The sequence below is a fragment of the Arachis duranensis genome, chromosome 6 (genome assembly GCF_000817695.3).
Source record: "Arachis duranensis cultivar V14167 chromosome 6, aradu.V14167.gnm2.J7QH, whole genome shotgun sequence".
Taxonomy (NCBI): Eukaryota; Viridiplantae; Streptophyta; class Magnoliopsida; order Fabales; family Fabaceae; genus Arachis; species Arachis duranensis.
The window spans coordinates 46,264,250-46,278,220 of record NC_029777.3 but is presented as its reverse complement, the minus strand read 5'-3'; positions in this window follow the sequence as shown (position 1 = coordinate 46,278,220).

Here is a 13,971-nt window from a genome sequence, read left to right as displayed (position 1 = left end):
TTAGGTCTTAAAATAGCTAAATTTAATTCACCTTAATTCTATTAGATGCCTTAATATATTTGTTAAGTGATTTCAAGTTTAGGAAGCAAAGATTGGATTGAGGGAATGAAGAAAAAGTATGTAGAAATGGAGAACTCATGAAGAAATGAAGGAATCGCAAAGCTATGAATCCTGACCTCTTCACACTTAATCGATCATAACTTGAGCTACTAAGATTGAAATGAGACGGTTTTAGTTGCGCTGGAAAGCTAACATCCGGGGCTTCAAAATGATATAAAATTTGCCATAGTTGCCTAGCGTTTAAGGACGTGTACATGTGATGTACGCGTACCCATGGGAAGCTGCACGTGACTCACTAAAGACAACTCGTGGCTAGCGATTTCTGAAGCATTTTGGGCCCAATCCAACTCATTTTTGATGCTATTTAACTCAAGGAATGAAGGGGTTGAGTAACTTAGTAATTAGGTAGTTTAGAATTAGTGAGAGTTTAGTTTTCATCATGCTTTAGTTAGTTTCTAGAGAGAGAAGCTCTCTCCTCTCTCTAGATTAGGGTTCTTAGTTCTTAGATCTAGATCTACTTCTTCTTCTCTTCTAATTTCCTTTTTTATCTTTAATTGTTCCCTTGTAGTTGTAGCATTCTACTTCCCTTGTAGTTTCTTTGTATTGTTAGTTGTAGTTTATGAATTCTTTTCTAGATCTACATTTCTTCTTCAATGCAATTGGTAAGTTCTTTGTTGTTTCATGATTGTTTTGCCTTTCTATTGTTAATCTCTTGATTTTGTAGTTGTAGATTCCTTTAATTCTTACAATTAATAATGTTTGCCTTTATTTCCTTCTATGTGTTTGTTAAAATGTTTCTTCTAGTTATGAGGTAGATTTTGTTCCTCTTGGCTTTGGTTGAGTAATTGGTGACTCTTGAGTTATCTAATTCCTTTGTTGATTGATAATTGGAAGTTGCTAATTGACTTGAATGTCACTAAAGATCATCTAGATTTGGCTAGGACTTGTGATATCAAGTTAATTCCTCCACTTGATTTTCCTTCATAGTTAGAGGTTAACTAAGTGGGAGCAATATACAATTCTCATCTCAATTGATGATGATAATGAGGATAGGACTTTCACTTCTCATTCCTTACCAAGAGCTTTGTTAGTTGTTAATCTATTTCTTTTGTCATTTACAATTCTTGTTTCTTATCTCAAAAACCCCAAAGATACTTCATAGCCAATAACAAGAACACTTTATTGCGATTCCTAGGGAGAACGACCCGGGGTTTGAATACTTCGGTTTTTTTTATTACGATTTGTACTTGTGACAACCAAATTTTTTATTGAAGGAAGGTTGTTTGTTGGTTTAGAACTATGCTTACAATAAGATTTCATTAGTGAAATTCTTTACCGACATCAATTTCTCTTTATCAAAATGGCGCCGTTGCCGTGGAATTGCAATGGTGTTATGTTATTGGCTATTGTGAATATGTTCATATTGTGAATATCTTACTTTTTGGCTATCTCTTGGTTTTGCTAGTACTTAGGAGTTTATTTCTTTTTTATTTCTTTTTGATATACTTTGTTTTGAATTCCTCTTTTCCATATGAATTCTCATCCTTGTGGTTTTGGATATGGTTATGACTATGTTGTAGATGATGAAAACTTTAATGATGGCTCACATTATGGGAGAGATGAATTATTGAGAAGGGAGCCACATCCATATGGGCAATCACCATGGCAACCTCCTCATTCAAGCTACTATGATGGTAATCCCTCCTATAATGCATATCATTCCAATGGATATGATGGTTCTTATCATGATTATGCCACTCAACCACCATCATTCCATGCACCATACTCTCAACATAGTCCTTAAACACCATCATTCCAACCACCATATTCCCAATCCACATCCTATGCCCACCAATTACCTCTACACAATCCTAATCTATATTTCCCCTATGCATATCCTTGTGATAATTATGAACAAGAAACCATTGAATCACCACCACTCCAATATCTTTACTCCTCCAACCAAGCCCCTATGGATGACAAACTTGGTATCATTTCTCAAGAGCAAGAAGAGCTCCAAACCGCACTCACCGGTTTCACCTCTACCCTCCAAGAACTTATGTTCCATATACTTTCATCTTCTACCAACAACCAGAACACCTTCCAACCTCCATGCTTTGATGAACCTCCTTTCCAACCACATGATGAATTATCCTTTCCATCACAACCCTCCATGGAAGAATATTCATGTCCATCAATCCAAGATCAATATGATCCTACTTATGTTAGCAAGGTGGAACAAGAATCAAAGGATCATCTCAAGAAAGCAATGGATCGGCTTCAAGTAACCATCCGTCAAAAGTTAGACTCATGGGATTCATGCCACAAGCAAAGCAATTCCATGGATGAATCTGAAAAATCAACCGAAGAGAGGAGCATGAGGGAGATTCTAGAATCTCAACATGAGGACAAGGAAATGGAATGTGTTTTGCAACAAGTGAAAAGGATGGAGATTGTTGAAGAAGAAAAAGAAGTGGTTAAAGACCTACACATATTATGGAAGTTGTTGAATACTCTTCCATTGAGCTTGAAATTGATGTTGAGGAGGATAATATGCAACCTCCTACACATATTATGGAAGATGGAAAATTGGAAGAAGTTGAGCAAGCAATAAGTCCTGTTGTAGAAGTTGATTCTACACCAACTAATGTGCTATGTGAGATTGTGAAATTAATGTTGAGGAGATTAGTGCACAATCTCTGACACATGACTTGGGCATTGAGGAATGTATAGAAAAAATTGGTGAACAAGGAATTGACATTGAAGAATCTTGCCAAGAGGTGGAGGTAGTCAAAGAAGAGCACAAGGGAGCGGCACTTGCAAGATCATTAGGACCACCCCTTCCTAAGTCACCATCCTACACAACATTCAAGTGGGTAAAATCCTTATCTCTAATTTTTACTTTCCCAGTTGAATATGGTTTAATTGAAACGGATGGTCAACTTAGAGCTTTTGTGTGGATTGAAGAGTAAGGGAGAGTTGTGTAGTGGTTGGCAAAATGAGGTTAGGCTCATTAAGGTTGAACCCTCAAGTCGTAGGTTCTATCGTTGGAATCATGCTACATTGAATGGGTCTAGGAAGATGATTTCGTGCTCACATGAGAATTCTAATCACTTGCCACCCAAATGAAATTGTCTTGATCAACTTGAAGATGGGTGTAGAAACAAGATTTGGGATCCAGGCATATATAAGGATCAATTTTGGGAGCCCTTAGCTTGTGTGGAACTTCATCAAAGCTTGGCACCATTGATTTTGAAATTTGGAGTTTACTTGAAGTCCAAGCATCGGTGGAAGTTCAAGGATGAGTACAAGCACAAGCCACCATGACAAGGAGCTCACCAAATGTCCAACTTAAGGACTTTAAATAAAAGTGCTAGGTAGGAGACACCCCACCATGGTAAACCTTTTCCATTCTCTTGTAGATATAATTAATGAATGAATTGAGTTGCCATTGTTAGGTAGTTTTCTTCTTTGCATGTTCTTATTTTAGTGTTTTGGTTGTTAGATTGTTTGAGTAGATTTATGCTTTAGGTTGTACGTTTGTTGGTTTTGAATTGCATTTTGCTTGAAATTCAAGTTTTCTTTGTTTTGTCTTTGAAAATTTTCAAAAACTTAAAGATTTTTATTAAATTTGGATTTTGGGTGATTTAGAATGTTTATAGGTTAGGATAGTGTTAAACTCCATTTTAGGCTTCTAAAAAAAAACAAAAGAAAAGAGGGTCAATCCACGCGTATGTGTGGACGACGCATATGCGTCGATTGCACTTCTGCAACTCTTGGTACAAAAACCCGAGAGTTGTGCGAGAATTGGGGTGGAGGTATGCCTATAGGACAATTTGGACCCATGCGTACGCGTGGGCAATGTTACGTGTCGCTTGTCCCTGCTGCAAGCGCCCTGTTTTCTCTTTTCTTCTTCTTTCTTCTTCTCTTTTTCTTCTTTCCTTCTTCTTTCTTTCTACCCTTCCTCTTCTCTCCTCTTCCTTTCTTACTTTATTCTTTTCCCTCTCAAAAAAAAGAGTTTTTTTCTCATCTTTCATTTTCTTTTATTTATTGCATTTGCATACTTTTATTCTTTGAATATTAATTTTGTTCTTATAGGTTGTTCTTCTTTTCTTTTCTAAGTTTCTTATTTTAATAACGATGTTGAATTCTCTTACTCAATTGTTGAGAATTTCTTGCATTATTTTGGTGCTTCTTGACTTATTTGATATTGATGGGTGATGAAACTTTTAAATCAATGCTTAATATTTTATGACTCTTGTATCCCTTGTGCATTGATATGAACTCATATTGTTTTTCATGATCCACTTTTTCTTATTCGAACTTGATGCTCAATATGCTCTTCATGCTTTGACTCTACTCTTGCATCAAGCATTAATATGCCTTAGCTTATATTGTTCTCTCACTCACATGCTTAGCTACCATGTAAATGAGAACCATACTCTTATTTGGCATTAGCCCAGCCTATATTCTATTGCTTTGATATCTTTGTTGTAGGCTTAATTTTCTTTCTTGTTCTTTCCTTTTAGGTTGGCTACCAAAAGAGGAAAAGGATAAGCTTCTAAATGGGGCAACAAACAAGCCATCCGCACAATCTTTTGATGGAGCTCATCAATTGTTTCAACCCGGCCATCTTGCCCTTCTTTGCATGCACCGAGGACGATGCAATCTTCAAGTGTGGGGAGGTTCATTCGATGACCGATCTCCATGGGTAACAATTTTCTTTTCGACACCAACTCTTAGTTTTCCTTGTTAGTTAGTGGTTGCATTGCATGATAGGTTGCATGTTAGTTAGAATTTGTACATATTTTTACCACTTCTTTCTTATTAGGACTACTTAGTTAGGGTGATGATTTATTTTCCAAGAAATTGTTTTTACGGCAACCTACCAATTTGAAAGAAAAAATATTTTGTTGAACTTGCTTGAAAGAATTTATTTTGGAACATGGTTTTTGAGCTAAGAACACAAGCTTGTGAGTTTTGAGCCTAATTACGTGGTTACATCTTATAACCACTTATTTTCCCTTCTTGTGTGCAATTGTTCTCTTTCTATGATTGTGATCTTTGATTTGTTTGATTCTTTATGTCCAATATTCCATGTATACATGCATTATTATGATTGAGGCCATCATTTCATTTAGCTCACTTACCCAAATAGCCTACCTTTTACCTACCGTTGTTAGCCAACTTTGAGCCTACGATTAACCCACTTTATTCTTTAATTTAGCACATTACAAGCCTTAAAGCGAAAAATAATAAATGTCCTTTATTTGGATCTTTGATTAGCTTAGGCTAGTGAGTGTGAGTATCATTCAAGTGTGGGGAAACTTGGGACATTGGTTGGGATAAAATGGTGTTTTGTGTTTTCATCGGGAATTTATGGAATTGGGTACATTCTCATGTATTAATTATATGTAAAACCATATGCATTGATTCCTTCGTATATACCTTATGGTGAAAAATAAAAAAAATGATAAAGAAAAAGAAAAATATATATGAATAAAAAGAAAAGAATATAGAAAAAAAAAAGAAAAAAAATAAAAAAAGCAATAAAAGGGAACAAAATTCCCCAAAGTAAAGATTAATAAAGATCAATGCATATGTGTCATAATCAAAAGAAAATGCATGAGTATGTGAAAAAGTAAAGAATGGGCAGTTAGGTTAGCACTTAAATTGTATAGGTTGCCAGAGGTTAAGTGGGAAGTTTAAGTTGATCAAATATTCAAATTATAGTCCACTTAACCATATAAAATCCTACCTTGACCCTAGCCCCATTACAACTTATGAAAAGATCTCAAGATGAATGTATGCATTCATTGAATAATTATTGATTGTTAGATGAAAAATAAATCTTAGAAAGCATGATTAGGGGAGAATTGAGAGAATCGACCCTATACACTTGAGTGACTAGAGTGCAAACACTTCCGGTGAGGGTTCGATGCTTGATTCCCTGATTCCTGGCTTTTATGAGCGTTCTTCTTGCAAGTATATTTGAACTTCATTTTTATACTTGAATTTGTAGGATTCATGAATCGTCATATGACCTTATCCCTACCTGTTTATACATGCTCTTGGAGGATTGATTTTTTTTTAACCGAGTAGGTAGAATCATTTTGTATTTAGTTGCATTCATTTAGTTGCATTTAGTGGAAAGCTGCACGTGACTCACTAAAGACAACTCGTGGCCAGCGATTTCTGAAGCATTTTGGGCCCAATTCAACTCATTTTTTATGTTATTTAACCCAAGGATTGAAGGGGGTTGAGTAACTTAGTAATTAGGTAGTTTAGAATTAGTGAGAGTTTAGTATTTGGATAATAGGTAGTTTCATGCATTTTTTAGGCAATAAGTAAGTATTTGGATGAGAAATTCATGATTACCTTGATTCATTCAAACATTGTTAATTTTGTGCATTTTCATGAGATTTATGCAAAGACTTGTTTGATGCTATGAAAAATGCATTATCTTGTGATTAAGGCAATACTTTGATGCATTTTGTTTGGTTGATGATAGGTAAGAAGAAGCTAAGAAAAGGGATGGCAAAGGAGCAACAAGAAAGCCATGAAAGGAAGCAAAGAGAAGTAATGTTGGAGCCAAAGTTGGTGCTCCAACGTTGCTGGAAATGTTGCTCCTCACACCCTGAAGGGGCATACTTCAAACAAGAATAACTTGAGCTACAAAGCTCCAAATGAGGTGATTTCAAAAGAATTGGAAAGTATGAATCTAGAGCTTTCCAAGCATAAATGGCACTGCATGGTGGATACTTAATCTGAGGGAGAAAACTTGCCCCGAAAGTGCAAAGATGAACATAGTATCAACATGTAGAAAGGCCAGCTGACCTCGACATCTTCCATGGCGTATAACTCGAGTTGTAGAGCTTCAAAATATGCGCTCTCAATGGCAATAAAAAGTAGACATTCAGGGCTTTTCAACAATATATAATAGTATGGAGTGGACAATGCGTTTGAGCTCCATAATTTGGCGTTTTCGACCACGTTGGTGTGCCAATGTTGCCTCCAACATTGCACACCGACGCCAGCGACCCTGTCCCCTTCAAAGGAGCATAACGTGATTTTCAAATGTCCAATTGAGGTGATTTTAGTTGGGTTAAAAAGCTAACATTCAGAGCTTTCCAACCATATATAATAGTCTATAGTGGGCAAGAAATTGGCAACATTGACAAGAGGACAAAGTAACGTCCCAAGGCTTGATGTGCAACATTTAGTTTTGGAATTTAAGAATTCAGCATCCACGTGCACGCGTAAGTGACGCACACGTGTGGATGTGCCAACATTGGAGAGAGCATTTGTAGTCCAATGCTAAGGCCAACGTCCGCGATAAGCTTTCAAAAATTGGAGTTGGGAAATTTGCATCGACACGTACGGGTCAGTGGACATACTTTTTCAGCCAAACCGCGCACACGTATGCGGGGCCCACGTATACGCATGAATGGTCAAATTTGCCATTCCACATGTGCGCGTGCCCTATACACGTCGCTGACCCGTACACATGGACATACTTTTTCAGCCCAACCGCGCACACGTATAGGCCACGCGCACGCGTGGAATGGCAAACTTGACCATTCACGCTTATACGTGGGCCACACATACGCGTGATTGCAAGAACGTTGGCACTCCAACGTTGAGTCAAACATTGATGACAACAACTAGAACCCATTTTTCAAAGTGACGTTTGGCTCAACGTTTGCCCAAAAACATTGACTCCAATGTGGATACTAGAACTCTGCAATTGAGCAATCTCTCTTCTCTGCATCATTGAGAATCACTCCTAACTGCTTCAGCCAAGGCCCATATTCAAATACTTGATCCACTTGACGATGAGAATATGTTTATAGATAGAAGAATTGTTGAAGATTAAGGAGCTCTCTAGGAGGCCCTGAAGGGGGGATCTAGGAGTTCAGGGGGGCCAGATTTTAATTAGGGACTTTTCTTTTATTTTCCTTTGGTACTTTCTTACTTTTCTGCATTTTCATTTTCTCTGTAATTTGAATTGAGCTATGAACAACTAAACTCCTTTCATTGGGTTAGGAAGCTCTATTGTAATTCAATGAATCAATAGTAGTTTTCTTATTCTTCTTCTTTCTTTTCTCTTGGTTTTTGTTAAAAAGCTTTTGGTCTTAATTCAAATGGCTAGTTGTCTTGAGAGAGAAGCTATCCATAATTGGAATTCTTCAGATCCTTGAGAGAGGGATGAAGAATTCAAGCTAGAATTGCTTTCTCACATTAGATTAGATTGGGGGTTGGATGGATATAGTGACATGTAATCCTACCAATACTTTGATATATGAATCCCCTACTCTGATCTTACCCATTCTTTTACATTATGCTTCTTTAATTTTCATGCTAATTCCCTGGTGCACGAAATTGTAAATCACACTTTTCACAACTCGTACCACTAACCAGCAAGTGCACTGGGTCGTCCAAGTAATACCTTACGTGAGTAAGGGTCGAATCCCACGGAGATTGTTGGTTTGAAGCAAGCTATGGTTATCTTATTAATCTTAGTCAGGATAACAATAGGATTCTTTAGCCTCGATTGTAAAAGATAAAAGAGCATGAAATAAATACTTATTATGAAATAATGGAGAATATGTTGGAGCTTTGGAGATGCTTGGTCTTCTGAATTTCTGTAACATAATGCTTCCTCACTTTCAAAAGTGCAAAGTTCCTTCCATGGCAAGCTGTGTGTAGGGTGTCACCGTTGTCAATGGCTACTTCCCATCCTCTCAATGAAAATGGTCCAAATGCTCTGTCACAGCACGGCTAATCATCTGTTGGTTCTTGATCATATCGAAATAAGATCCATTGATCCTTTTGCGTTTGTCACTACGCCCAACAATCGCGAGTTTGAAGCTCGTCACAGCCATTCAATCCTTGAATCCTACTCGAAATACCACAGACAAAGTTAAGACTTTGTGGATTCTCATGAATGCCGCCATCAATTCTAGCTTATACCACGAAGATTCTGATTAAGAAATCTAAGAGTTACTCATTCAATCTGGTGTAGAACGGAAGTGGTTGTCAGGCACACGTTCGTGGATTGAGAAAGGTGATGAGTGTCACGGATCATCACCTTCTTCATAGTGAAGCGCGAATGAACATCTTAGATAGGAACAAGCATGTTCAAATGGAAAATAGAAATAATTGAATTAATTCATCGAGACGCTGCAGAGCTCCTCACCCCCAACAATGGAGTTTATAGACTCATGCCGTCAAAGAGTATAAAATTCAGATCTAAAAATGTCATGATATACAAAATAAGTTTCTAAAGGTTGTTTAAATACTAAACTAGTAACCTAGGTTTACAGAAAATGAGTAAACTAAGATGGATAGTGCAGAAATCTACTTCTGGGGCCCACTTGGTGTGTGCTGGGGCTGAGACTTAAGCTTCTCACGTGCTGATAAACCCCGTTTTGACGGTTTATCTTGTATTGATTTTAAGAGATTTTATCACATTTATCCATTGAATTAGCATAGTTTTGTGATTGTCTCCTTATTTGTGCTTAGATGTGAAAACATGATTTTTAGGACTTAAAATAGCTAAATCTAATTCTCCTTGGTTCCATTAGATGCCTTGATATGTTTGTTAGTGATTTCAGATTGAAAAGGGCTAGGAATGGATCAAAGGAGTGAAGAGGGAAAGCATGCAAAGTGGAGAAATCATGAAAAGTCAAAGAAGTTGAACTCACCCATGGACGCGCGCGCGCACCTTGCAAATCACCCCATGGACGCGTACGCGTGCTGTGCGCGTAAGCGTCGATGCTGGTTTATGATTTTTTAATGAAAACGTGACCAACAAATTCTCAAAGGTTGTGGGGCCCAATTCCAACCAACTTTGGCGCCTAAATTGCTATTTAAAGCCAAGGATTGAAGAGCAAAAAGACATGAATTCATTCACACTCATTAGGATTAGTTTAGAAGTAGTTTCTAGAGAGAGAAGCTCTCACTTCTCTCTAGGATTAGGATTAGGATTAGGTTTAGTTCTTAGATCTAGATTTTAATTCAACTTCTTCTACTTCTATCTTCTCAATTCCTTATTGTTACCTTCATTCTTCTTCCATTCTTTTGTTGTAATTTCCTCTATGTTGTTCTTGTGTTTTGTTGTAGATCTACTATTGTTCCTTCCATTTTCTTTCAATTCAATAAGAGGTAATTCATAATATTTCCTTTATTTAGTAAGGGTTAACTAAGTGGTAGCAATGAACAATTCTCATCACAATTGAGAAGGATAACTAGGATAGGACTTCTAATTTTCATACCTTGCCAAGAGCCTTTTATAGTTGTTAGTTTATTTTCATTGCCATTTACTTTCATACTTCTTATCCAAAACCCCAAAACACATTTCTAACCAATAACAAGACACTTTATTGTAATTCCTAGGGAGAACGACCCGAGATTTGAATACTTCGGTTTATAATTTTAGGGGTTTGTACTAGTGACAAACAACTTTTTGTATAAAAGGATTATTGTTTGGTTTAGAAACTATACTTTACAACGAGATTTCATTAGTGAAATTCTAAACCGTCAAAAATCCAATCATCACGTGCCTGGGCTACTTCTGGAGTTGAACGCCAGGTTGTAACCTGTTTCTGGCGTTGAACTCTAACTTGCAACCTGTTTCTGGCACTGAACGCCAGACTACAGCATAGAACTTGCGTTAAACGCCAGTTTATATCGTCTATCTTTGTGGAAAGTATGGACTATTATATATTGCTGGAAAGCACTGGATGTCTACTTTCAAACCCAATTGAGAGTGCGCCAATTAGACTTCTGTAGCTCCAAAAAAATCTATTCCAAGTGCAGGGAGGTCAGAATCCAACAACATCAGCAGTCCTTTTTCAGCCTGAATCAGATTTTTGCTCAGCTCCCTCAATTTCAGCCAGAAAATATCTGAAATTACAGAAAAACACAAAAACTCATAGTAAAGTCCAGAAATATGAATTTTGCCTAAAAACTAATAAAAATATACTAAAAAGTAGCTAGAACCTACTAAAAACTTCCTAAAAACAATACCAAAAAGCGTATAAATTATCTGCTCATCACAACACCAAACTTAAATTGTTGCTTGTCCCCAAGCAACTGAAAATCAAATAGGATAAAAAGAATAGAATATACTATAAATTCCAAAATATCAATAAAGCTTAGTTCTGATTAGATGAGTGGGACTAGTAGCTTTTTGCTTCTGAGCAGTTTTGGCATCTCACTTTATCCTTTGAAGTTTAGAATGATTGGCATCTATAGGAACTCAGAATTCAGATAGTGTTATTAATTCTCCTACTTTAGTATGTAGATTCTTGAACACAGCTACTTTATGAGTCTTGGCCGTGGCCCTAAGCACTTTGTTTTCCAGTATTACCACTGGATACATAAATGCCACAGACACATAACTGGGTGAACCTTTCCAGATTGTGACTTAGCTTTGCTAAAGTCCCCAATTAGAGGTGTCCAGAGTTCTTAAGCACACTCTTCTGCTATGGATCACGACTTTAACCACTCAGTCTCAAGCTTTTCACTTGGACCTGCATGCCACAAGGACATGGTTAGGGACAACTTGATTTAGCCGCTTAGGCCTGGATTTATTTCCTTGGGCCCTCCTATCCATTGATGCTCAAAGCCTTGGATCCTTTTTACCCTTGCCTTTCGGTTTTAAGGGATATTGGCTTTTTCTGCTTGCTTTTTCTTTTTCTTTTATTTTTTTCTTTTGTGTTTTTTTTCGCAAGCTTTTAATTCACTGTTTTTTCTTGCTTCAAGAATTAATTTCATGATTTTTTAGATTATCAATAACATTTCTCTTTGTTCATCATTCTTTCAAGAGCCAACAATTTTAACAATCATAAACAACAAGATAAAAAATATGCACTATTCAAGCATTCATTCAGAAAACAAAAAGTATTGCCACCACATCAATATAAATAAACTAATTTCAAGGATGAATTCAAAACTCATGTACTTCTTGTTCTTTTGTATTAGAAAAATTTTTTTATTTAAGAGAGGTGAAAGATTCATAGAATTATTCATAGCCTTAAGACATGGTTACTAAATACTAATGATCATGAAGAAAAGACACAAACATAGACAAACAAGAAGCATAAAAATTGAAAAACAGAGATAAGAACAATGAAGTTAAGGAATGAGTCCACCTTATTGAGGGTGGCGCCTTTTTAAAGGATCAATGGTGCTTTTTGAGCTCCTTTATGTCTCTTCCTTGCCGCTGTTGCTTGATCCCTAGTGATTTTGGTTCTCCTATCCTTAGTTGCTCTCAATAGTTGTATGGATGAAAATATATCCCCTGAGGTATCTCAGGGATTTCTTGATGAGGGAATTCCTCATGCTCTCTTGATGTGCAGTCAAATGCTCTACTACTGAGCTATGGACCCTTGAGATGAATCTCTCCATCTCCCATAACTCAGAGGTGGAAGCAATTGCCTTCCCTTTCCTCTTTCTTGAGGTTTCTCTGGCCTTAGGTATCATAAATGGTTAAGGAAAAACAAAAGAGCTATGCTTTTACCACATCAAACTTAGAATATTGCTCGCCCTCGAGCAAAAGAAGAAGGAATAGAGGAAGAAGAAGAAGATAAGGGGAAGAGGGAGAGATGTTTATGTTTTGGCCATATAGGGTGGGTTTGGGTGGGAAGGATGGATGGATGTGAGTGGTGAAGAGGTGATGGGGAAGAGAGATTGAGGTGATTAGTGAAGAAGAGAGAAGGTGAGTTGGGGTAGGTAGGGATCCTGTGGGGTCCACAGATGCTGAGATGATCCTGTGGGGTCTATAGATCCTGAGATGTCAAGGATTTACGTCCCTGCACCAATGAGGTGTTTAAAATGCCCTCTGCATGCAATCCTGGCGTTTAACGCCAGATTGGTGCTTGTTTCTAGCGTTAAACTCCAGCTTTATGCTTGTTCTGGGCGTTCAATGCCCATCTGCAGCATGTTTCTGGCGTTGAACGCCAGCTTTCCTCAGTGTGCAATCCTGGCGTTTAAACGCCAGAGTGGTGCATATTTCTGGTGTTGAACACCAGATCCATGCTCTGTTCTGGCGTTGAACGCCAGCCAGATGCTCCTTACTAGCGTTTAAACGCCAGTAAGCCCTTCCTCCAGGGTGTGCTGTTTCTTTCGCTGTTTTTGATCTTGTTTTTAATTTTTGTATTTGTTTTGTGACTCCATATGATCATGAACCTAGGAAAACATAAAAGAATAATAAAATAAAATTAAAATTAGTTAAATAAAAATTTGGGTTGCCTCCCAATAAGCGCTTTTTTATTGTCTTTAGCTGGACTATTACTGAGCTTTAATCCAGTCTCAGTCTTGAGCATTCTTGCTCAACATTGCCTTCAAGATAATGCTTGACTCTTTGCCCATTAACAATGAACTTTTTGTCAGAGTCACTATCATGAAGCTCTGTAAACCATGGTGCTTCCTGAATGGCAAAAAGTTGCTCATCCGAAAAGGTTTCAGAGATCTCAGTAAGAGGGAGGGACGTCCCTTCTACTGGTTCTATTCGGGACAGGTGATCTGCTAGTTGGTTCTCTGTCCTTTTTCTGTCTCTTATTTCTATATCAAACTCTTGCAGAAGCAACACCCATCTTATGAGCATGGGTTTTGAATCCTGCTTTGTGAGTAGATATTTAAGAGCAGCATGGTCTATGTATACAATCACCGGCATCACACATTAATTCAAATGGTAATGTCTAGTCTAGTGCAGAGATGACTGGTGCTGTGACTAGCTTAGCTTTCAGAGTCTCAAACGCCTGCAGACACTCCTTATCAAAGATAAATGGCGTGTCAGCAGCTAGCAGATTACTCAGAGGTTTTGCAATTTTTAAAAAATTTTTTATAAACCTCCTATAGAATCCTGCATGCCCAAGAAAGCTTCTGATTGCTTTAACATTGGCA